This window comes from Hippopotamus amphibius, chromosome 2 (assembly GCF_030028045.1).
Source record: "Hippopotamus amphibius kiboko isolate mHipAmp2 chromosome 2, mHipAmp2.hap2, whole genome shotgun sequence".
Taxonomy (NCBI): Eukaryota; Metazoa; Chordata; class Mammalia; order Artiodactyla; family Hippopotamidae; genus Hippopotamus; species Hippopotamus amphibius.
The window spans coordinates 163,799,269-163,822,820 of record NC_080187.1 but is presented as its reverse complement, the minus strand read 5'-3'; the positions used below and the strand labels follow the sequence as shown (position 1 = coordinate 163,822,820).

The following is a 23,552-nucleotide window of genomic DNA, read 5'->3' as shown; positions in this document are numbered from 1 at the left end:
ATAAATGCCAGTCAGATATCTGGAAATCATGCTAAAATATCAAACTGGAAGGTGCTCTTGAAGAGGTGACAGTGGTACATAGAAATTGTCTGTCTGTTTACAGGCAAATCGTAGTTCATCATCAGAATCTATTCTTAAAATTCTAAGTATCCATAACCGGTATAGAGGACCATTAACCAAAATAATGGTTGATAAATAAGTTATAGTTTCTTCTGTGCTTGTCTTTCTACATAGATTGTGACCTCTTTGGAAGGGAAGAAACTCGTCTTCTTCATTTTGCATGCCCACTGGTGAAACATATTCCTGCAACAGAGTTAGTGAATGAAGGAATGAATGAATTCCAGTTCTAATTGTGCCTATTTTGTATTTAGGATGCATTCCGAAAATCCCCCATATCTGTCAGAAATCTCCAACCACCCTTTGAATACCCCATGACCACTGATCTAAAAAAGAAATTGTTAGGGAAAATTAAACATTTTAATAATTATAAATTTTAAAAAAATATTTATTTATTTATTGGCTGCATTAGGTCTTTGTTGCTGCGTGTGGGCTTTTTCTCGTTGTGGAGAGCAGGGACTACTCTTGGTGATGGTGCGAGGGCTTCTTGTTGCAGTGGCTTCTCCTGTTGCGGAGGCTTCTCTTGTAGTGGAGCACAGGCTCTAGGCGCACGGGCTTCAGTAGTTGTGGCACGTGGGCTCAATAGTTGTGGCTCACAGGCTCTAGAGTACAGGCTCATTGTGGCACATGGGCTCAATAGTTGTGGCTCACAGGCTCTAGAGTACAGGCTCATTGTGGCACGTGGGCTCAATAGTTGTGGCTCACAGGCTCTAGAGTACAGGCTCAGTAGTTGTGGTGCACGGACTTAGCAGCTCCACAGCATGTGGGATCTTCCCAGACCAGGGCTTGAACCCGTGTACCCTGCATTGGCAGGTGGATTCTTAACCACTGCACCACCAGGGAAGCCCCCATATAAAACTTTTACTAATGCTTAGAAGTTTCTAGTGTATTCTGGGTTTCAGAGCTGAATTATTTACATTATCTGTTCTAGATTCCCTGAAGAGGATACTCTTCTAACTCTACAGAGACTAGTCTTAGGGTCGAGATGTCAGGACTCTCTATTAAGCAAGGGACTAAGAAAATCAGTTAGAACCATTGATAGTTTCTTTACCTCCAAATGATAGCACCAAATGGATGAATTCTGCAGCAATGGAATATTTCCAATTAGAATCATATTAAACCTATTTTATAGTCAATTATAATTCCATAAAATTTGAATTTCATTAATTCCATATTTCACAAAATTGTACCTATAATAATTTAAATTGATTAGACCAAAATTAAAAAATTCAATATGTAAGATAGAACAGATTACATTTTTCTAGGGATCTCTTCTCTAGAAGCACAGTTCATTCATCACATGGCCATGTGTACATAGCACCTGTAACAAAAATCTTTGCACAGAAAATCACATGTAAGTATACAGTGAAAAAACAGGATTAGTTTAGCTTTTTACCATGATTGATTAATAGTGGTGAAGATTATTACTTTCATACAAACCAGTAGAGGGATAAAATTTGATAAACTTGCTTGAACTTAATATATATAAAGAAATAATTAATGACTGTAGGGAAAGAATGGATCAGTAGTTCAAATATACTTATTCCTTTTTCTCTTTACTCTGAACATTGCTCACTTTCTCCAAAGTTTATTGTATGTCGTCACTAAATTTTATCTTCAGTGCTTATGAGGCCTACTCAGATATATTGATGTATATCTTGAATAATTCTAGGAATAAAATTTAACTAGAAATTTATTAATGTGTGGGTAGAGAAGCACATCTAATTCCCTGAAACCAAAATGACATCTGATACATTGATATATATACCTAAATATGTCCACACACACACACACACACACACACACACACACACACCCACCCCCACCCACACACTATAAACATGGCAACAGAGCCATGGGTAAAAGCTTTCTATTTGCCCAATGAGAGCATTGAGTTCCAGAAACTAATACGACCACGCATGGCTGTCTGGTCTGGTGCCCCAGCATGGTGATGATTTGATTTATTTTTTCCAGATCTACTCTGGCTTCCCAACTCCAGAGGAAAGTGGTCTTCTATATCCAATATCTGTTTAGAAAGATTGCTCTCTTTCTGACAAACATAGGCCATCTCTGGACTGTGCTTTCCTGCCTGGAAAATGTGAGCAGCTACACGTGTGTCTTTTAGTTTTAATGATAATATGTTAACAATGACTGATTATTGCGTTATTATGTGTCAGACACAGTGATAAGCTCTTTAGTACCTTATCTTAACTTTCTCAGCATTTGAATTTGTCAATTTGTAACTCATCTTTGATATCTTTGGGTGTTGCCCATTATAAGCATTTATTTTCTATTCCAGGTATTTATTTTACATCTGCATCATCTCTTAGAAATTATGAGAGCTGCAAAAATTGCAGTTTTGTTTGACTGAGTCACTCTATTATCTTTCTGTCTCAGTCTGGAGATGAAGAAGTCTTCTTCTTGAATTTGGTGGTAAAATCAAAGTGACCATTATAAGCTTATGGCATTTTTCATTTTCTCTGAGTTTTATAGGTTAGAACATGTTGTAGCCTAAATGTAGAAACTCTTGCTTTCGAATCATTGCCTTTGTACTGCCTGCTCCCCGCCCCAACACAGTACAGGAAAGCTTCAGTGTAACTTTCACATTGGACAATTCTTTCCGTGCTCCTTTATCTCAGACCTACTCAGTGCTTCCTTAAATATACTTCATCAGTTCCCTTAAAGTTGCATCCTTCCATTTTCAGGTGCCACCTAAAGGTTTGTTTTTCCCTTTGAAAAAACCCGTGACCCCTATTCTCTACTTTGATTTTTATTTCTTGTTATCTTATAAGTGAAATTCTTTAAAATGAAAGCTCTCCTCTCCCCAAATAACTGAATGCTTGCAGAAGTGTTAATACTCTCTTTCTCACCCCATGAACCTACTGTGACCTTCAGTTTTTCTTAGCCAACTATAGTCAGCTTCCTTGTATAGCTCCACATTGGAGGTGACCCTACTACCAGTAGACACTTTCAGTCTTTATCTCCGTAATCTCTTGGCAGCATCTGACACTTCTGATCACTCCTTTCTTTTTGTGACTCTGCTCCCTTGACTTGCATGGTGCCATGCTTTTCTGGTATCCCTCCCAGCTCTCTGTTGTTCAGGGTTCTGGCCTGATTTCTACACATCTCATTCTATACTCCCTACAGGAGTCTACCATTTATTTCCATGGCTCTTAAAAGCAAATACAGATGCTGACAACACCACACTTGTTCATTTTCTACCAGTATCTCTCCCAATCTCTAAACCCATATACACAGCTGTCTGTTGGCCATAACCATTCCAATATCCCATGGGCACTTCAAAATCAGAGAGACCCAAAATTTCACTGTACAGTGCTTACACACAGTATGTGCTCAGCTCTATGTCAAATGAGTGAGTGGTAAATAAATACACGGGCAGGTATGTAGCCCTAGAACAGGCTCATGGCAATGTGTTGATGGTGATACTGCTATCTTGTTCTGTCAAGCTGTTGGCAAGTATACTCCTGTCTGCTTTGACCACTGAAATCTGGCCTTTCTGATCTTTCTTTTGACCTCCAGTTTCTGAACACTCTACTTATTTTGATTGATTCTTAAACCTGTTTACTTATGCTTTGAGGTTTCTGTTGCTAAACTTTTGTTTTACTTCTTATTCCCCAGAAACCACAAATCCTTTATTTCTAGATCTGGCCTGACTTTTGAAAGGGGATGCCTGGTATTTAATAGGTGTGTGTGTGTGTGTGTGTGTTTGCATGCTTTAACTGTAAATCAAATAAAGGCTCCAAAGATGAGTAATGACCTTGAGTCTTGTAACGTTAAGTTTGGACAACTGAAATAAGCTAACCCTTTAGAAGAATTATGTTTTCATTTACAGGAGTAAATACTTCATGTACTGTGATTCTGTTGTCCTTTTGCCATTTTTAGACTTCTTTTCTTTCATGAAATCTGCAGTTTGCATGAATTGTGTTCAAGTCTCTGGCAGACGCAGACTTAATTATGACTGCGATAGCAGAGGAGGGAACCCGTTCAGTGAAAGAGCCCCAGGAATGTGTACATGGTGCTTGGTTTAGACGCCTTGGGTTGGCTTCATTTCCTCAATAAAAGTGTCATCACTTTGTGTTGAAATCCCTGAGTATCTTCAGGTTTACAGAGGCAAAAACCCTATTTTCTGAATTCATCCAGTAGTAAGTATGAATGTGTAGTACTATTATCTGTAGTCTTTCTCGGCAAGTATATTCCACAAAAAGGGGATATGCTGACTGAAGCCAGGTTACTTGTGAAAGGGACACCCCCTGTACATAGGGACACCCCATGTCTAATGTTTTATATCAGTTTTCATTTGCATTTTGTGTGAGTAGTGATTAATTGTTGAATTAGGTAGAACCTGTAACTCTTCCTGTCCTTCCAATTATATAGCAGGGGGCTTTGGAAGAGAAGGGTTTATTTGGTTCTAAGATCGTAATCAAACACATGGAAGAACTTTAAAATGGAAATTATCCAAAAGGGTTTCCTTTCTTTTATGTTTTCTTTACATTTAAATAGTTTTCCTTTTCATTGACTTAAATATCCTTTACTGTCATTAACAAACGTAATGAGTTTGGGAGAGAAGCAGGAAAGACAATATTTACTACAGTAGCCATGGAGAAGCCGTGACTTATCGTATAGTTATATCCTTGACTATTTCTTGGAACAAGAGAAAAGTAAAAGTAAAATTCTGCATTAACATAAAAAGAATCTGTTCAAATACAAACGGAAACTAAGGAGACGTATCTCTTCCTGTGCCCCAGAGGTAGCTGGCTGAGAGGGCTTCTCAAACAAATCACCAAGAACACCGCAGTGTAATGTCAAATTATAGACTTGTTCTTTCTTTGGAGGGGTGGAGGAAGCAGTTATTCTATGCACTATTATAGCTTTTATTAATTCAAAAATAATGAAAATGATTTTCCTTATTACTCTATCAGCTAGTCAAATGTAGCCATATATTTGTTTGGGTTTTTAAACATTATTTTGATCCTTTACTATAGAATATAGTCTTTGCTTATCCATGAATTTTTTTTTCATACAAAATGTATACTTACGTGTTTAATGTAGAATTAGGAAAAAGCAGAAGAGTTATGTAAAACTTAATAGTGATCCTTTAAGAAATAGTAGGAGATGAAAACCTGCAGTAAGACAGTTTCATTTCATCCTAAGAACTCTGACAACAGTATATTGTATTTCACTTTGTTGTGTTTTCCCCAGCATATGTGTTTAAACATATTCACCAACCTCTGGAAGTATTTAGAGAAATGTTTGTGCTGCTTAATTCCCCACGTAAATGGTAATTTCATGGCAGTTCTTGAAATAAACATTTTTAAACTTGAAAATATTTTGTTACTATTTCCATTACAAAAACAAATATTTAAAACCCAAAGTAATATTTTACCAGTAATTTGAAACCTAATAACCTTTCTCTGAAAAATGTGACTTCATATCTGATTGTAGTGATGCCATCTTATCCTTGGTTCTGCTTTCTGTCACCCTCAGTCTGTATAACATGTTGTGATAAATTGCTCCCTATCTCAAATTGAGGGTGACCCTGAGTATTCACAGTGTGAGGATTGTCTCATACCCTAGACAGCCACACCCTCCATCTTCGTCATCATTGTCAGCATCTTCGTGATCATTGTCAGCATCTTCGTGATGATGAAGGCAACAGGTGTTGAAGTCTTTCTGTGTCTTGAGCCACGTGCTAAGAGCATTAAACACATTATCTCATTTAATTTCCACAGAAACCCTATGAGGAAGAGATCATACACCCATTTTATAGGTGAGGAACTATGTCATCTCTGCTAATCATTTGTGGTCTTATTTAAATTCTTTTAGAAAGCTACATTTTCATGGTAAATAAAAAGTAAAAGAATAGAGTGGTTCAGAAGTGCAAATACAGAACAGTATATGATATTCAGTTATCTAAGTATAATGTAAATTAAAGTCCTCTTAAGTAAGTAATCAAACACAAATATGAAACCCCTCACTTAATTTTCATCTGCAGTTATGGAGTCAAAAGAAGCAATTAGAAAAAAAGAAAACTTTTTTTTTTTTTTTGAAACAAATGTTTTGGTACAGTGGTGTGTTGCTTCTTGATGTCACTGAGAAATTGTGTAACTCTGAGTTTAGGGTCTTACTGTGTTAAAGGGGGAGAGAGGACAGGATGCTAATGAAATATTTTGAAGAAGGTCTTCCTACCTGTAAAGGAGGATGTCCCCCAAAATGAATTGGTTGATTAATGTTGGTTTGAATTGAAAACTATAAAGACTGATGTTTATTATTGAAGTTAAAAATGAATTTTTAAACTATTAAGCACTACTGATTTGCTTCAAACTGCAAGTAATATCAGCATAAAGTTAGAACTAGACAGAGCATTTAATAAATGACTAATAAATGATGGAAAATGTTATCTTAAGAAGAGTTTGTATTTATAAATGGAACCGTTTTCAGTGCCAGCATTAACAAGAGATAGATTATTAGCATTATATGAAATCTAAAAATATACTAAAGTTTAGGAATTTATACTACAGTTTTAAAGTACATATTTCCTTCTAATTGAAGATTTCTTCATCTCCTTCCCTTCTGAAAGCTGTTTATTGTTTAAGTGGGTGCTATCCAGTGACTTTTCTCATTGTTAGTGGTGATAGGTGATGATCCTGAAAAAAGTCTAGACAGAATTTAGTGATAAAAATGACACTTTCTGGAGCTAAAGAAGTCACTTTAAAAATGCAAGCAGTTCTGAATGCAAATAAGTAATGGCAATACAGGTCTTTTCTGTATTTTTTGTAATAAACCCCATATTAGCTATCTTTTAGATTTTGAATACAGAGTAACATTTGATAAGAGGAGCTTTGCCAAGTGTAGAGAAGACAGCAGATAACAACATTAAACTGAAATAATGAGCTGCTAAAAAAGATAACGGTTCAGACTGTTCCAAAGCAGTCTGTGGGGGGAAGAAAAGAGAGAAACTTTGAAACTGGTTCCTTCAGCTTTTTCGAAGAAAGGTCTCCTTTTACCTCAAGTGCTGGCGGCAGGGAGAGGGTGTGGAGTGGGTATGACTTGTACGGTTGACAGTGAGGAGGGTGTACTTAATCCCTACGCACTCTTAAGGACATGGTGGCCTGCAGCTTTCCGCCAGCCCATCTCCTTCCCTGGCAAGAACTGTTTAAGAGACAGAAGCAGTCATGAGTGCTATGATCAACTTGGAAGTTAGAAGAGAGCTCCTCATTTTGATGTTTTAATTAATTTTACATTTGAAATTAATATTCAATATTTAGCTAGAACTTAGTACATGAATTATTAAGTTCTATATACTAAATACTAAGTAATATGACAATCACATGGCATAAAAAATCCTGATGCTTAGTGTTTAGGACTTTTGTTATTGTTACAGAAAAAAGAAAAATAGACTAGGGAGGAGCCCTGGTTTCGGGGGTCTGAGATTCCATTAATTAATGGAAGGTGCAGTTTTTCACTGTATATTCTTCCTTGATACACCTGAAAATTGTCTTCAAATAATAATTATTTTGCCTTCAGTAAAATGTGAGTTCCAAAGTGACCACACTTATACAAATAATGATGGAATGTGGACAAAATGACTACTAATCTCCAAAGCAGTATTGTCCCCCACTGGAAAATTGTGTCAGCTCTTTGTTTTACTTTTTACGACACTAAAAAAATGACAGACACTCATTGATTTATTCTAGCCTCTGTGCATTATTCATTCCTTATTCAACCCTATGGAATAGGTGTCATTGTTGCCATTTTATAAATGAGGACGCAGCAGTACAGAGAGGTTAAGTAAATTGCCTAAGGTTACACAGCTAGTAAATTTTGTAGCCAGGATTCCAGTCCAGGCCCCCTCGACTCCAGATCCCAGGTTCCTGTCTGATATAGCAGATATTTTATAGTAAATGTGCTGAACTCCCCCCCCCCATTGTTTTGACCATTTATTTAAAAAAAAATCTAATTGTTGCATACGTACATATACTGTGCTGTAAATAGAAGAGAAATAAATATCTTAGTGAAGTCATTTACAATTCTGTATGAGTAGAGGAAATTCTGAAGATTTAATGGAAGCATCTATTGTAAATTAGGTAGCCAATTTATTCTGCCAGAGAAGCAGTTTGTACATTTAAAAAGGTGTAATTAGAGAAGCTTACAGAAATGGCAGTTGTGAAAATCTAACAAAATAGAATATTTAAAAAATTTTAATATGCTGTGCCATATAAGTGTATATAAAATGTTTCAATTTGAATCACTGATGTTAAAATTCTTAAGATGATCCAGGTTGGAGTCTTATATATGTATTAAACTATATTATGTCAATGAATTTACCAGTTTTATACTTGGAATATAACTATAGATTACATGTTTCCTAAGTCCAGTAATAAAGTATAAAAATGGTACATTTTCAAGTTTTAAATCACATTACTTTTTATGACCAATATGCTTACATAACAACATTTATTATCTAACACAGTTTCTGAGGGACAGGAATCTTGAAGTGTCTACCTGGGTGGTTCTGGCTCAGGGTCTCTCATGAGATTGCAGTCAAATGCTGTCTGGATCTCGCTTCCAAGGCGGCTCAGCTCACGTGGTTGTTGGCAAACCTCAGTTCCTTGCTGAATGTTGGCTGGAAGTCTCATTTGCTCACCTTCTAGACCTCTCCCTAGGCTGCTTCAGTGTCCTTACAGTGGCAACTGGCTTATATCAGATTCAGTGATGAGAGACAGAGAGAGGGTTTGAGGAAAGACCCTAAATGGAAGCTGCAGTCTTTTAGACCCCAAGTGTGGAAGTGTCATATCATGTTCTATTGGTCACAGAGACCAACCCTGCTACAGCGTGGACTGGAACTACGCAAAGTGAGATACAGGAAGGTGAGGGATAATTGGGAACCATCCTAGAGGCTGATTACCACGACAGCTATTTCATGAGCAAAAACATGTACCAATGATGTCCTAAAGAATTTTTAAACTGAAGTGCAGTTGAAGTACAATACTATCTGTTACAGGTACACAATATAGTGATTCACAGTCTTTAAAGGTTATACTCCATGTATAGTTATTAAAAAACATTGGCTATATTTCTCATGTTGTTTAATGTATCCTTGTAGCTTATTTTATACCTAATAGTTTGTACCTCTTAATCTCCTACTCCTGTCTTGCCCCTCCCACTTCGCTCTCCCTACTGGTAACCACTAGTTTGTCCTCTGTATCTGTGAGTCTACTTCTTTTTCTTATATTCACTAGTTTGTTGTATTCTTTAGGTCCCACGTATAAGTGATATCATACAGTATTTGTCTTAAATTTTTATGAGACTATATCGCCCATGTCGTGTCCCAGAAAAAGTCTGAACCAAATTCTCTTCCTGCCTTGGTGATTTTGTTGAATTCAATGTGTAGGTTTAGATGGAATTTGTTATGTCAGACAAAAAAGCCATTTTTATAATGGAAGAACTATAGGTGCCAGATTGGAATGTTGGCTTTCCCATTTCCTTCTGTGCCACTTCTGAGTCTCAGCTTTCTTATCTGTAAAATAAGAGTAATATTAGCCTTGTAGACTTGCAGATCCTAGTTGCAAAATTCTTTTTCTGGTGATAAAAAATAAATGGTAGGTAGTGGAATTAGTGGATGTGTAGACAAAAAAAAAAAGTTTGTTTTCGGAAACGTTTTTAAAGAAAAGTGGCATTAGAAATTAACTTTTGTGCCCTGCTGTAATTTAGAAAAGGAGTATCAGGTGGAATTCCCTCTTATAACTAAGTAAAAGGAAATTCATATTACTAATAATATAATGAGGCTAATTGAGAAGAGCAAAGAGACACAGGCACGTAGGTTGAATGAGACATGAAATTAAAACTGTTTTTAAAGGGCATTTGCAATAGCGGATTAAAATTTTAAAAGACGTTTAGATATCTCTCTGTTAATAAAAATGATTTTATAAACCTGGGGAGGACATTTTAAAACACAGGGTAAAAGGAATCAAGTCATTAATGGTGCAACAGATGAGCTTGATTTTGATTCTCTTCTATCAATTTGTCTTAGGTTAGAAATAGATAAACATCTAAGCATTCTCAGTTTTTGAGGAAAGGCACAATGTGGGTCCTCACAGTTTTATTGCTGCCTTTGGCTGCTTCTCTTACCCTCAGGCTCCATGACTTCATTAATTTTCCAGCCCAGAGACCTAACCTAATATGTTCATCTTGATTCTTGTGCAGAATTTCATGGTTTTTTCTTACCTTTGCAGAAGGAATGGGATTTCTTTTTACTTTTTATTGTTAATTAAAATTAATAATAATAAAAAATAATTTACTTCAGCAAAGTCCATACAACATATGTATATACAGTTTAAAAATAATTATAAAAAATAATTACCTTACTGTATGCGTTTTCTAAGGCTATTGTTAACAAAGCACCACATACTGGATGACTTAAACAACAGAACTTTATTGTCTCACCCTTCTAGAGGACAGAAGTCCAAGGTCAAGGTGTCGGCAGGGTTGGTTCCTTCTGAGGATTGTGCGGGAGAATGCATTTCCTGCCTCTGTCCTCTTCTGGTGGTTTGCTGGAAATCTTAGGCATTCCTCGGCTTGTTGATGTATCACCCCCATCTCTGCCTTCTTCTGCACATGGTGTTCTCCCCAGTGTTTCCTTTTTAGAAGTACACTGGTCATGTTGAATGGGGCCCATCCTAATGACCGTAGCTATATCTGTTAAGACCCTGTTTCCAAATAAGGTCACATTCTGAGGTACCAGGGGTTGGGACTTGAACATAACACCTACCCAGGGTGAGACAGATACTGTTACCATCACAGAAATGGCCACCTGGCAGTGTGCAGTCCCCCTCCTCCCTGTGGTAATTATGATTTGGGCTTTTGTGAAAATGATTTCTGTTTTTCTTTATAGGCTTATCGTTTGTGCATCAGCTTTAACAAAATATATGGCTTTTGTTTAAGACGTTTTTCATGAAATGGATGTTTTAATAAGTAGGACTGAAAATTATATGCCAGGTATAATGTTATCTTCAATTCTTAGGGACAATATTTATTAAATAGTTAATAAATATTTATTAAAATGCCTACTTTTACAGATGAAAGTAACTTGAAAATAATACCACTTTCATCAGGAAAAATAGAGTATCTGTTACTTCTCTGTTAAAATGAGCTCCATTTTGGATCACATTTTAATTTTTTCATGTAGACTGCCTCATTAATTGATGACTGATATCTGTGTAAACTTTTCTGGGGTGTATTTTATTTCCCCAATTTGTTCCTATTGTAATGATATTTATGATTGTGTTTTCCAAGCTTTTCATTACCAAGGACTCAAAATATTATGTTCCTTCTAGACCCATTTAGAAATATTTTAATCTTGTAAACAGCACTTATTAAGTTGTATTCAGGTCTTGCCATTCTTTATTAGTTACTGATAGATATCTGCCAGTGGGACCCTTGATCAGCCTGAGATATCCTGTGTAGTAAATATTAGTTAAAATCAAAGAAAGTGGATGTTTTAGTTCCCTTGTTCAGCCTTATTAAAGAACAAGTGTAAGACTTTCCTCAGATTTAAAAAAAAATATTGAAAATAGTTTATGTCCATTACTGCCTTTGAAGATTCCTAAAGATCAAGGTTACTCAGTGAAACACACACACATGCACACATGCATTCATGCATAGCCTTTGCTGAAGTCTGCAGCAGGAAAGAATAAATTCCTTGTAATCACATTTTTGTTTTAATTAAAGCCTTCAACCCCTTAAGTACAGATGGTTGCCAAATTTCAAATGACCCATAATAAATCCAACAGGTTGCCACTGTTCACCCGTTGCTCTCTCCCTTATTAAAATCCCTGCTGTGTCTGCTGTAGGAAAAGGGGTAAAAAGCAACACTTTGCCTTGTAGTAGATCCTTCATATTTCTTTGTTGAATAAAATGCATTTTTAGAAGGGCCCTTGAGATCTGTGAGCCCAGGAATGGGAAAGAGAAGTGATAGAAGGATTAGGATAGAGAAGCGCACCCCCAAAGTTGGCGCATTCCAGACTTGTTTCAAGAAAGCCTCCCCCACATGATGGAAAACTGCTGTCCTGATTTACCTGAAATGCTCACCTCACATTGATGAGTGATGAGACAGTGGGTGATGGGATAGGGTAGCACACTCTCTTTTTACAAGGCAGATACTTGGGAATGCACCCTTGCAAATTAGTGTGATCACATTGCCTCCTTTATTCTACCTGAAGTAAAGAGAGTTTTGCTTGGGGAGTTAGGGTGGGAAAGGTAATGGTTTTGATGATGGTTAGGGACCCTTCTGTGATATAAGAAGGGGAGTGGTTATTAAGATTTGAATAAAGGCGCCTTCAGCTTAGTATGTAGGCAAGAGAAGACTCTAAAGAAAGGAAAGATTCTAAGGACACATTCATCTATTTGGAGTTTTTGCCTTGAGCTAACTCCAAACCCAAACAAGGAGTGGGGTAGTGTAGGGTTGATTTAAGTTTTTTTTTAAATTTCCTTTTTTGCTGACTTAGTGTTCATGCTGGGAATATTTGATGCATAATTCTGCCACAGTAGGGTTACACAGGCATCCGAGGTTGATCAGACACCTAACCATAATCTAAAATGTGATTTGTTTGAAAAAGTATTCCAAGTTTCCTATAAAAATGTACTTCTGGAATTTCATTTGTTTGTGAGTTTGAAATTGCTTATAAATGAAAATCTGTTTTAGTTCTGCAAGTATATCTTAAAGTTTGAATGATATTTCTATAGCAGGGATACCCAGATTAAGTAACCCTTTCAAGTGCTAACATCTAAAATAAGCCATAGGGCATAATTTAAGTGAATATGTATTTCCTACAATAAATTACTTTATTTGAAGTCACAAACTATATCAAATGGATTTCTTCTCCTTTGTCATATAATATATTGCCTTGCACATAGATTAATAGATTAATATTGAGGAATGAATGAGTGAATGGTTACATACAGATAGAGTATCTAAGTAGAATCTCCATAAGGAGATTTGTGAGTTTGGTTATTGTTGTCTAAGTGACAAAGGAGGTCATCATTCATTATCAATAAATTTATTCAATAAATATTAAACTAAACACATATGATTGCTAGTCAGTCTGCTGAGTGCTTTGTGGAGCGCCAAGATGAATGAAAGAGGACCTCCACCCTCAAGAAGTTCACCTTTCAGTGGGAAAAAAGTAATAATAATAACACATAAAAACATGATGAGATTTATACTGATGAAGTGCATTAGTAGTTCAGAAGAGCAAGAATAATTCAGATATTTGGTGACAGTTGGACTCAGTTTTGGAAAAGTAATGAAGAAAAAGAAGGTACATATGAACAGGGGATGTTTTCTACTGAAGGCAACAGAAAAATTGACCAATGATGGCTTAAACAAAGATTAAGTTTTCTAAAGATTATGACAAGTACAGAGGTGGATAACTGTTGATGTTGACTTAACAACCTAATAAAGACAGAGCTGGTTTCTCCTTTGCTTCTCTTGGTTTCTTTTCCATAATTAGAAGGTAGCTACTCCAGCTCCACCATGGCTACTCTCAAGGCAGAAAGGGTGAGAGCTTGTGGAGGGACAGCCACTTTGATGCTTTTTAATTGAAAAGCAAAGAAAGGCTTTCCCAGAAGCACCAAGCTTCTATCTTAGTGATCTGATCAGTGCCACATGGCCATCCTTATTTATCACAGTATCACCCAAATTATACCAGGAAGGTATTAAAAAAAGTTAAAAGCAAACAAAACCCCCAAATAACACAAAAGAACAAACTAAAGAAGGTTTTTAAAGTATTACTAATGAGAATAAATATAGAAAGATGTTTGGTCAATAAAATAATGTCAGAATTTAGTAGGTAATCAATCATGATCTCTAGATTTGTCTGTGGTTAGAGGATGATACTGGTAGAATAGTTTTCCGCTGTACCATACCAGCAAAATTTGTCATAAAAGTCTGTAACAAGCACTTGAAAGATTTAAGACTTCTAATAGATGGGGGTATTTAAATAAAGAACCTTTTGCCTCCAGACAAAGTCTTTTAATGTCATCAGCCTAGAGAATTTGTATCAACAGCTAGGTGATTTCTTCTTTTGAGAAAATATTGTTGTTGTTTTTTTTGCTTTCAGTTTCTAGAAGGGTCTTGTTTCCGTTATTTCTTTCAGATGGTCATGGTCACCTTTGTTGATGTTGACAACAGACGAGATTTACGAAGAAGCATCTTTGCTGTCTTTAAATCACTGAACCAGTGTGATGGAGCAAAAATATATACACCAGTTTTTAGTATATTCATATCATATCAGTTTTAATTTTTAAATTTTGGTAATTTTTTTAGTGGAGGAATGCAAAGTCCTTTATAGGAAAGGAAGACTGAAAATCCAACAGATCGTGGCGGGTTGATACCAACAAATAGCTCTGTAGTTTTGACAGCATTTCTACTTCTTAAAAACCATTTTCTTTCTAGAGGTCTCTTTTGTTGTGGTGGTAGTGGCTGCAGCGATGGTGGTGGTGTGTGTGTATGTGTGTGTGGGTGTGTGTGTGTTTCCAGAATCACTCTAACCTTAGACTTTTCCTTTTTCTGACCTTCTTGGGGACCACAAGTGGGAAGGAGAAAAGGCAATAAGCTCCTGGGTATTGATGTACATCAGGGCTTTCAAACATTAGTGTGCATAAAAATGCTTTGGGGAGCTTGATAAACATGAAGGCTTACAGGCCTACTGATAAGTCAGGCAGGAATGGAGACTGGGAATCTCCAGGTACTTTGATGTAGGTGGCCCCTGGACTCCACTTTATTCATGTAGACAGTAAGTGAGGTGGTGGGGCAAGTAAGAAGACAGCTCAGACCCTAGGTCTCTGTGTCTCTCACTTGCCCCTTATCTGTAAAATCAGGGTTTCCGAATGGGATGTGCTCACTCCAGGTGGTTTGCAGGAAAACCTATTTTGATTCAGGAAGAAAATAACGAAACTTTGATTTATATTCATTTCTAAACTATGCCTTTAAAGTTTTATTTGTGTTTTGTAATATACGTGCAATATTAGCACAGTTGTACATATTTATAAATGGTACGTGCATGCTGAAGGCCGATTCTAGAAAATTTTTTGCTGGTAGTGGTTCACAATCAGAGAATTTTGGAGATTGCTTCTTTAAATGATTTACCAGGCCCAAATCCATACCTCTTTCCTGCTCTTTCCAAGAGTTTATTGTTCCTTAATCGTTTTTCATTTAGATATCGACACCAGTCAGTTCTGCTTTTATTAGTATATACATCTACACAGAGCAGACCTGAAGACTGAGAGGAGGAAAGGGCTTTGCAATTTATGTCAGGGAGAAATATCTGTGTACTGAGGTTAATTAGCTTATCTGACACCTTTATTTAAACAACCCCTACTGAAGAGTGAAAAGAAAAGAATCAAGGTAACTTCCATCTATCAGGTTATGGCCATCACTTCAAGCATTTATAGTCCTGTCTAGTCACAGCACACTCAGAGACTCAAGAGTGGACGAGTGTAAATGTGGATTTTTTAGAGACGTGAATCATTCTTTGTCTTTAAGCCGTGAGGTAGCGCCTTCTCTTCTGTTCTCAGAGGACTCTTTTCTATCAAGTGTCTCTCTCCAAGGTTAAAAAAAAGTCACTGTTTTCACTGCATGATATTATATTTTAGAGATATTTTTAGATTACAACCGCTAAAAACACCAATTATCACCATAATTATATATATATATATATATATATAGTTTATTAGGTCAGCTTTTTGTTTCTCTTATTTGGAGCTGGCATCAAGAGTTTACCTCCTCATACTTTCTGTGCTTTAAAACAGACTGTAGGCTCCAAAGATGGCCGTGATTTTCTAACTCAGACTCCTGTAGTTGGTATTTCTAGACGTAAGACCATGATTCTTTTTTATAAGTTTCGTCTCAGACACCCACACCCACACACACTCATACACCCCCCTAATGTATTTATTCAATTGAATTGTCAATAGAGGAGAAAAAACACATAAAATTGCTGGCTTGAAAAACTTCAGCAGTTTGTGTCAATATTGTCATTCTTTTAGTAGCCACACAGCACAGGCAGTGTCTGGAGATTTGAAATCTATTCTGGGGTCTCATTTAAAAAATTTCTCTCTTCTTTTAGTGCTGTTTTTTCCTGGTATTTCTCACAGGTATTATCGCATGGGTCTGGGTAGGTTGGAGAGGAATGGTAAAATGGAGTTATGATATTCATAAATATAATTAACCACTAATAATATTTATTGAGGCCACATGTGCCAGGCACTGTGCTAGGTCCTTTGTTATGTCAGTTAATCTTTGCGGTAGCCATTTGAGTTGAGTGCTGTTGTTATTACCGCATTTACAGATGAGGAAATGGAGAACTGGGGAGGTGATAAGACTTGCTGAGTCACTCATTTGTATGCTGAAGAAGAGGCTCTGTGTAAGGCTCTGTTCTTGAGCAGGGTGCGTATATTCTGCTTGGACTCTTGTGAGATTGGGAGTTAGGAGTTGAGGTGGGCACAGACCACTTTGGGGATAACAAACATGTCTTACCCTACCCCAGAGGAAAAGCCCAGATACACAGCTGGGGGCAGGGCCTTGCCTTGTACAGCCCACAGAGTATGATTTCTCTTGTAATTGAAGTGAAGGCTGCCCCCCCCCCCCGCCCCCAGTGTTATGCAAAGTGGTGGTACTGCTGGGAGCTTCTGTCTCATATACAGGAAGGTGGAAGGGGTCGTGGAGTTTGTGTATGTAAATCTTAGCTCTGTATAGATCTGGGCACTAGCATGCGGGGTTGAATGAGACCCCCCCCAGACTCTTTATGGAGGGAACTGGGTCTCTGGCATTGGAGGGGCTCACTAGATGTCTAGGTTCCAATCCCTCAGAAATGTTCTATTTTCACTTTTGAAACTTGTTTTTAATCCTTAGATCCAATATTGTTAATATTTCTGTGTTTCACTTTATTATAAAGTAGAAATGATAATTATTTTGTATACTAGAGAAATGTTGGATGGATTAATGAGAAAAGGTCTGTAAGTGATTGGTTATTTTTTCCCCCAAAATGTCAGGTAATGATGGCATTCAGTTTTAGATTGATGTCTTCCTCAGTGTCTAAGGTGGCAACCTTTCAAGATTGTTTTTTTTTCTTCTAAAAAGAATTTTATTGAGATATAATTGACATACAATAAACTGCATATAAAGTGTACAATTTGACATTTTTTTCTTATTAGTCATCTGCTTTATATGTATTAACATATATGTGGCAATCCCAGTCTCCCAAGTGATCCCACCCCAATCCCCCTCTTCTCCACTGCTTTCCCTCCTTGGTGTCCATATGTTTGTTCTCTATGTCTGTGTCTCTATTTCTGCTTTGCAAACTGCTTGATCTGTACCATTTTTCTAGGTTCTGCATATATGTGTTAATATACAATATTTGTTTTTCTCTTTCTGACTTACTTCACTCTGTATAACAGTCTCTAGGTCCATCCATGTCTCTACAAATGACCTAATTTCGTTCCTTTTTATGGCAGAGTAATATTCCATTGTATATACATACCACATCTTCTTTACCCATTCATCTGTCGATGGACATTTAGGTTACTTCCATGACCTGGGTATTGTAAATAGTGCTGCAGTGAACATTGGGGTGCATGTGTCCTTTTGAATTATGGTGTTCTCTGGGTATATGCCCAGGAGTGGGATTGCTGGGTCACATGGTAATTCTATTTTTAGTTTCTTAAGGAACATACTGTTCTCCATAGTGGCTGCATCAACTTACCTTCCCACCAACAGTGAAAGAGGGTTCCCTTTTGTCCACACCCTCTCCAGTATTTATTTATTTTAAATTTATTTAATTTATTGACTGTGTTAGGTCTTCATTGCTGCACACGGGCTTTCTCTAGTTGTGGCGAGTGGGGGCTACTCTTCATTGTGGTGGCTTCTCTTGTTGTGGAGCACAGGCTCTAGGTGTGCGGGCTTCAGTAGTTATGGCACATGGGCTCAGTAGTTGTAGCTCTCAGGCTCTAGAGCACAGGCTCAGTAGTTGTGGCACATGGGTTTAGTTGCTTTGCTGCATGTGGGATCTTCCCAGACCAGGGATCAAACCCATGTCCGCTGCATTGGCAGGCGGATGCTTAACCACTGCACTACCAGGGAAGTCCCTCCAGCATTTATTGTTTGTAGATTTTATGATGATACCCATTCTAACTGGTGTGAGGTGATACCTCATTGTAGTTTTGATTTGCATTTCTCTAATAATTAGTGATGAGACAACCTTTCAAGATTGTTGAGGTGTGATTTTTGTAAAGGCGAGAGGTCAAGAATCCTGTCTGTCCTCTTGTGCTTGTCTCCCCTTTGCCTGGAATGTCATAAGGACTTAATAATTGCTGAGCAATTTAAAATTGCTCAGGTATCCTGAGCCTCAGTTTTTTCCTTATCTATAAAATGGGGATAATAGTGTGAATGTCATAGGGTCCTTAGGAGGTTACACTGGATAACATCTTAAAGAGCTTAGTATAGTGCCTGATACATTGTAGGCACACAATAAATGTTTGCTAATAAAATATTAGTTATTATTCTGCTTATTGCTATTTCTCTCTAAAACATCTAGCTCTGTCACTTAAAAGCGATCTGCCCTCCAACAAACTAGTTGAGCTGTCCAAGTCCCAGTTTCTTACTCTGTAAAATGGGGATGCTAATGTCCACTTCACTGTTGCCTGTGAAGTTTAAGATTCAGAACTAACAGTTACTAGTGCATATAATGTGCACCACTGAAGTAGACACCTTTTCTTATTTAATCCTTGCAAAAATTTCTTGAGGTAAGTTCTGTTGTTTTCATTTTACAGTTTAGAACACCAGGGCTCGGAGAGTGATGTTCAGCCGAAAGTCAGATAAGTAGTAACGAGCCAGTGTCTCTCAGATACTACTCTCCTGTACTTCACAATCTCCTGTACTTCAAATCTTCACAATATTTAAGGCCATTTAAAACAGTCATACATGCCTGTGGGCTGTTATTTGTGACATCTTTGGGTCTGAGGGCTGCAGTATATGAAGGCACCCTAGCATAATTTGCTCTATTTAGGTATTTAAATACATCATGGTTTTAAAGGTACCCTAACATAATTTGCTCTCTTTTAGGTATTTAAATATAACAGTTGAGAGAATCACATTTTCCCCCAGATTCTCATTTGTTAAACTTTTTCTTCACCAGTCTAAAAATACCGGCTCCCGAATTTCTCAGGTCAAGAAAAACTACATAACCAAAAACTACATAACCTTTTTGTGTTACTTTGCCCTATCTGTGGGCTTTCAAGTGGTTATTAAGTGAAAGCTGCTACTAAACCAGGAGGCATACCAATTGACTTGTCAGAAACTTATTTTTTAAGAAATAACGTATTATTATGTCAGTTCCAAAGCAGTTAAATAGAGTTTCTGTGAGTGTTCAGATTTTGCTAGAGGATCGTGGTTTTGAACATATCAAACATCCAGAGACCTGGAAGCTAAGACTAACTACTTTATCACTGTGTTTTTCCCTGGGGTGTCTTAATTAGAACCAATTTGAGAAACAAGAAGAATCCATTCCTAGCTTGAAATATTGTTTCTCCCACAGATCTTTTCTTGCTGAAAGTCATCCCAGAGTTGTTTGGAGTGTCAGATTCAGAGTTAATTGGGTTTTCCTATCTAGTGAGAAGAGGTGGCTCTTTTATTTTGGTCTGTTGTTCCCATGGTTGTGAGCTTTGGGAGGGTTTGACTCAGAAACCATGAGATACTAATACAAGCACTGTTTTTTGAATTGGTATTGATTGACAGGTCTCTGTTCAAGGTGAACAGCTTGAAGGGAGAACTGTGGTGATAGAAATGGAATTTGCATTTAAGAACACTCTCCTGTATGACATAATGATTGTTTCACATTAATCAAAATAAAAAGGGGATATTAATTTTTTTGTAGTGAGCTGTAAATTAGAATACATTGGGAACTATTAAATTGTATCTTTGTTTAGGTTTTTCTTCTCACATGCTACCATTTTGAAAGAGCACAGTTCATGTGAAAGTCTGAATAAAATTCACAGAGTAGCATCAAGGACCTCTGAGCCCAGGAAACTGAGTTTGGCAGTGCTAATTTGTATTAAAGTTGTTGTTGCATGACAGCCGGAAAAAGATTTAATGCTTGCCACCTGAATCAAGGCACGGAACATTGGTTTCTATAACTGCCATGAATTTGAATCGAGGCCAGTATCTCTAAATTTGAAATAAACTGATACTCTGTCTTGAAAGAAGATACAGGCCACTTATGTTGTGGAAGGTATTTAGAAAATAGAATTTCAATTTAATTTTTTAGCTATGTATATATAAAAACACACACATATTTTTCAAATTGTTCGGCTCCTCAGCACTGTGGCCTGTAGTGGTTCTTGCTGTTAGAGGTTCACACTAGAGAACTAAGAAATGCCTGCAGCCATTTATTATCCACTTTCAGCCAGGCGTCAGCAGTGAGTGTGCACCAGGTTCCAGGTTTGGTGTTTCTCCTCGTACCACAGAGGAGCTGCTCACTGCATCACAAAGTCATTATCCCTCTTGGATGTCACTATGGTTCAAAGTATTCCAGTATTGCTTTAGGAATTTAGATTTTAACCCAGCCACCCCTGCTGTGGTAAAACCTTAGCGCCACCAGATGCAGAATCCATTGACGTGCCTAGCACAATAAAAATGATGGTGGTGACAATAATTCATATTTTGCATTTGCAAAAACATCTTTCATCTAAAGAGCTTTTGTAAACTGCACATGCATCTTGAGACTGCGTTATAGAAAGTGATCTTTGAGTCCGGTATGGAAATGAATCCACCTCTGAGGTGAAATGTGGCAGCCATTTAATTATTTTTAGTGGGACACATATTAAGCACAGTTGTGTCTCAATGCAGTAAACAGTCTGATGAGAAACTATATAGACTGTGTTACATTAAAATTTTCAGACATTATTTTTATTCTTATTGAAACATAGTATGTTCTTTTGATTAGAAGAGTACTCAGAACATTGACTATTTAAAAATAAATCCTGTTGAGCTTTTTTTCAAGCCATAAAGGATTCCCTTAAGGTATCACATCGATGTTTCTCAGGTGTGGGTAACAGCAGCACACACCTTATTTCACTGTTTTCATTGGGGTGGTAGTAAGAGCTTCAGCAGCATGCTGTCTTGATGGGCACAACCAAAGCACAGTCAGCTCTTCATTGCACAAATGCAGATAATCCCAGGCCAGCTTCTCTTCTCTTTACACTTTCTCCCTGGCTGGTCTCATCCATTCTTAGGGTGTCAGATAGCAGCTCTGTGCCCATGGCCCATTTGCATCTCCGCTTCCCATGTCTCACCTCAGTTTCTATGTTATTTTTCTAGGTACCAACCCAGCATCTCAGATTCCAAAATAGGATACCCCTTAAAATAATGCCTCTCTCTGTATGTACTCTTTAAATAATTAAGATCTCACCTCAGGCTTTTACTTCTGTTATACATGAGCTCAATACTTGGCAGTATATAAGACAATTAGTTCCTAAATTCTGTATGCTTATCTTCTGCAGGGTCCCTTGCATCAGTCCACTACATTATAGGCACTGGTCAGTGGGCATTTTACTGCCAATGGTAGGATAAAGGGGAAAAAGAAAGTGAAACCAAAATCACTCACTTTCCCACCTGCTAGTAGCACTCAGATGGTGGAGGCAAAGCTGAAACTACTGGCTAAAATAAAGCTTTGGGTAACTCGCACATTTTGTTTATTGTCTTGTAGTGCCAAGAATAATTTAAAAGTTTGAGGCTGTACCAGAAATGAGATATATCTGGTCTGGCCATTTGTAGTAGTTTGCAGCATGGTATGTAATTAAATTATCTGAAGTGAAGATGAAAGGACAATTGGTTTTTTAGTTGTAATTAGAGAAGAAAACCAACTTTCAACGTATAGAACCATAGATGTTTGAATAGCATTTTGCTCTTCCACAAAGATATTGAGGAAGATTTTGTCCTCAACTAGTATTATATTGAATATATTCTCCATCAAAGAAATTCCTCAAGTTCCATCTTTCTTAGAATATTTTGTAGAGTTTACAAACTTAAAAAATTCTTTTTGTGAAATGTTTTATTTTTCTCTAGACTATAGAAATTCTCCCACTCCTAACTCCACCAAATGTGTGTGTGTGTGTGTGTGTGTGTACTTTATATTGATGGAATGATTTGTTAGAATGACCTGTTTACACTCCCAACATTCAGAGGGCAGGGCACTCACTTATATTAAATCATTCATTTTTGAGGCGAACACTTTTATCTGGCATTTTAAGTTTTTTACTTCTTTCAACAATAATCTTGAATGGAAAATTTCCCTTTATAAGTGAAAACATAATATACACCAGTATTCATTCCAAAAGTCCTTTCCAAACACTATAAATTCAAATCTTTGGCTGAAACTGTATGATATGTTTTGGGTTTTCTTCTCCAATAATGGCTATAAATTAGTGATGTTGTGCTATGTTTATATAATTTATCAAAGCTTATTGAATGAGATAGAATTACTAAGTGTAGCACAGGAAAACTCATTCAGAAAAAAATTGTTTAATACAATATGGTTTAAAATGCAGCCTTAGTGACTAGATTCAGTACATATAACACATTCTGTGTTGTCCCATGTTCTGAAAGTGAGTTGGGTATTGTTTAGATGTAACCCTGACCTGGATTATAATGGCTCCATCTTAGTTTTGTTTGGTTTTAATCCCTGCTATATTTTAGAATTTTATATGGAGTTAGAAGCCAAGTGAGGTTTCTTCCTCATACTGCTCTTCAGAGATCTTCCGCTTGGATCGAATGGGTGATATCCTTGTGTAAATCTTGCCACTTTTTTAGTGCTTGTACAAGGTGAAAATGCTCAAAAAGGGTTAAGTAAATATAAAAAAGGAAAGAGATGAAGTATAACAGAGATCTGGTGCTCTTTTGACAACATTTTGTCTTCATGCGTCTTTGAAGATGTGACATAGAAGTTGAATAACTAGCTAAATACTACTTTTCAATTCTCTTTAAGCCTTTCTTGTGCTGTATTTTGAGTGGAAATAATTTTTAAGCAGTTTTTAATTTTCTTCTAGTGTTTACAAAATTTATTCCAACAACAGTATCAGCAAATTGGGTGACATTGGGATAGCTGGAATACTTTGTGTTTGCATATATTTTTTAGAGATGGGAACTGCTTCAAAAAAAAAAAACAACCAACAACAATGGGACCAAAATAATGTCTTTATTGTTCTTTCTTAACAGAAGCTCTATTTTCTTTTGTAGGGTGGAAATGGTTGACGTTAATTATCCTTAGTCATGTGCATATTCTGTGAATTTTTGCCCTGTCTTCTAAAAGAGTTTCTGAAGGGATGGCCACCAAGTCTGCAGTTCCAGTGTAGTCATTCCTATG

The 23,552-nt window shown here is 36.9% G+C and overlaps 1 protein-coding gene across 3 annotated transcripts in view; it reads left to right on the top strand.

Annotated features, from left to right (window-relative positions):
• The window catches only part of NPAS3 (neuronal PAS domain protein 3), an 854,881-nt gene that overhangs the window by 19,791 nt on the left and 811,538 nt on the right, over positions 1-23,552 (top strand). The window lies entirely within an intron of this gene.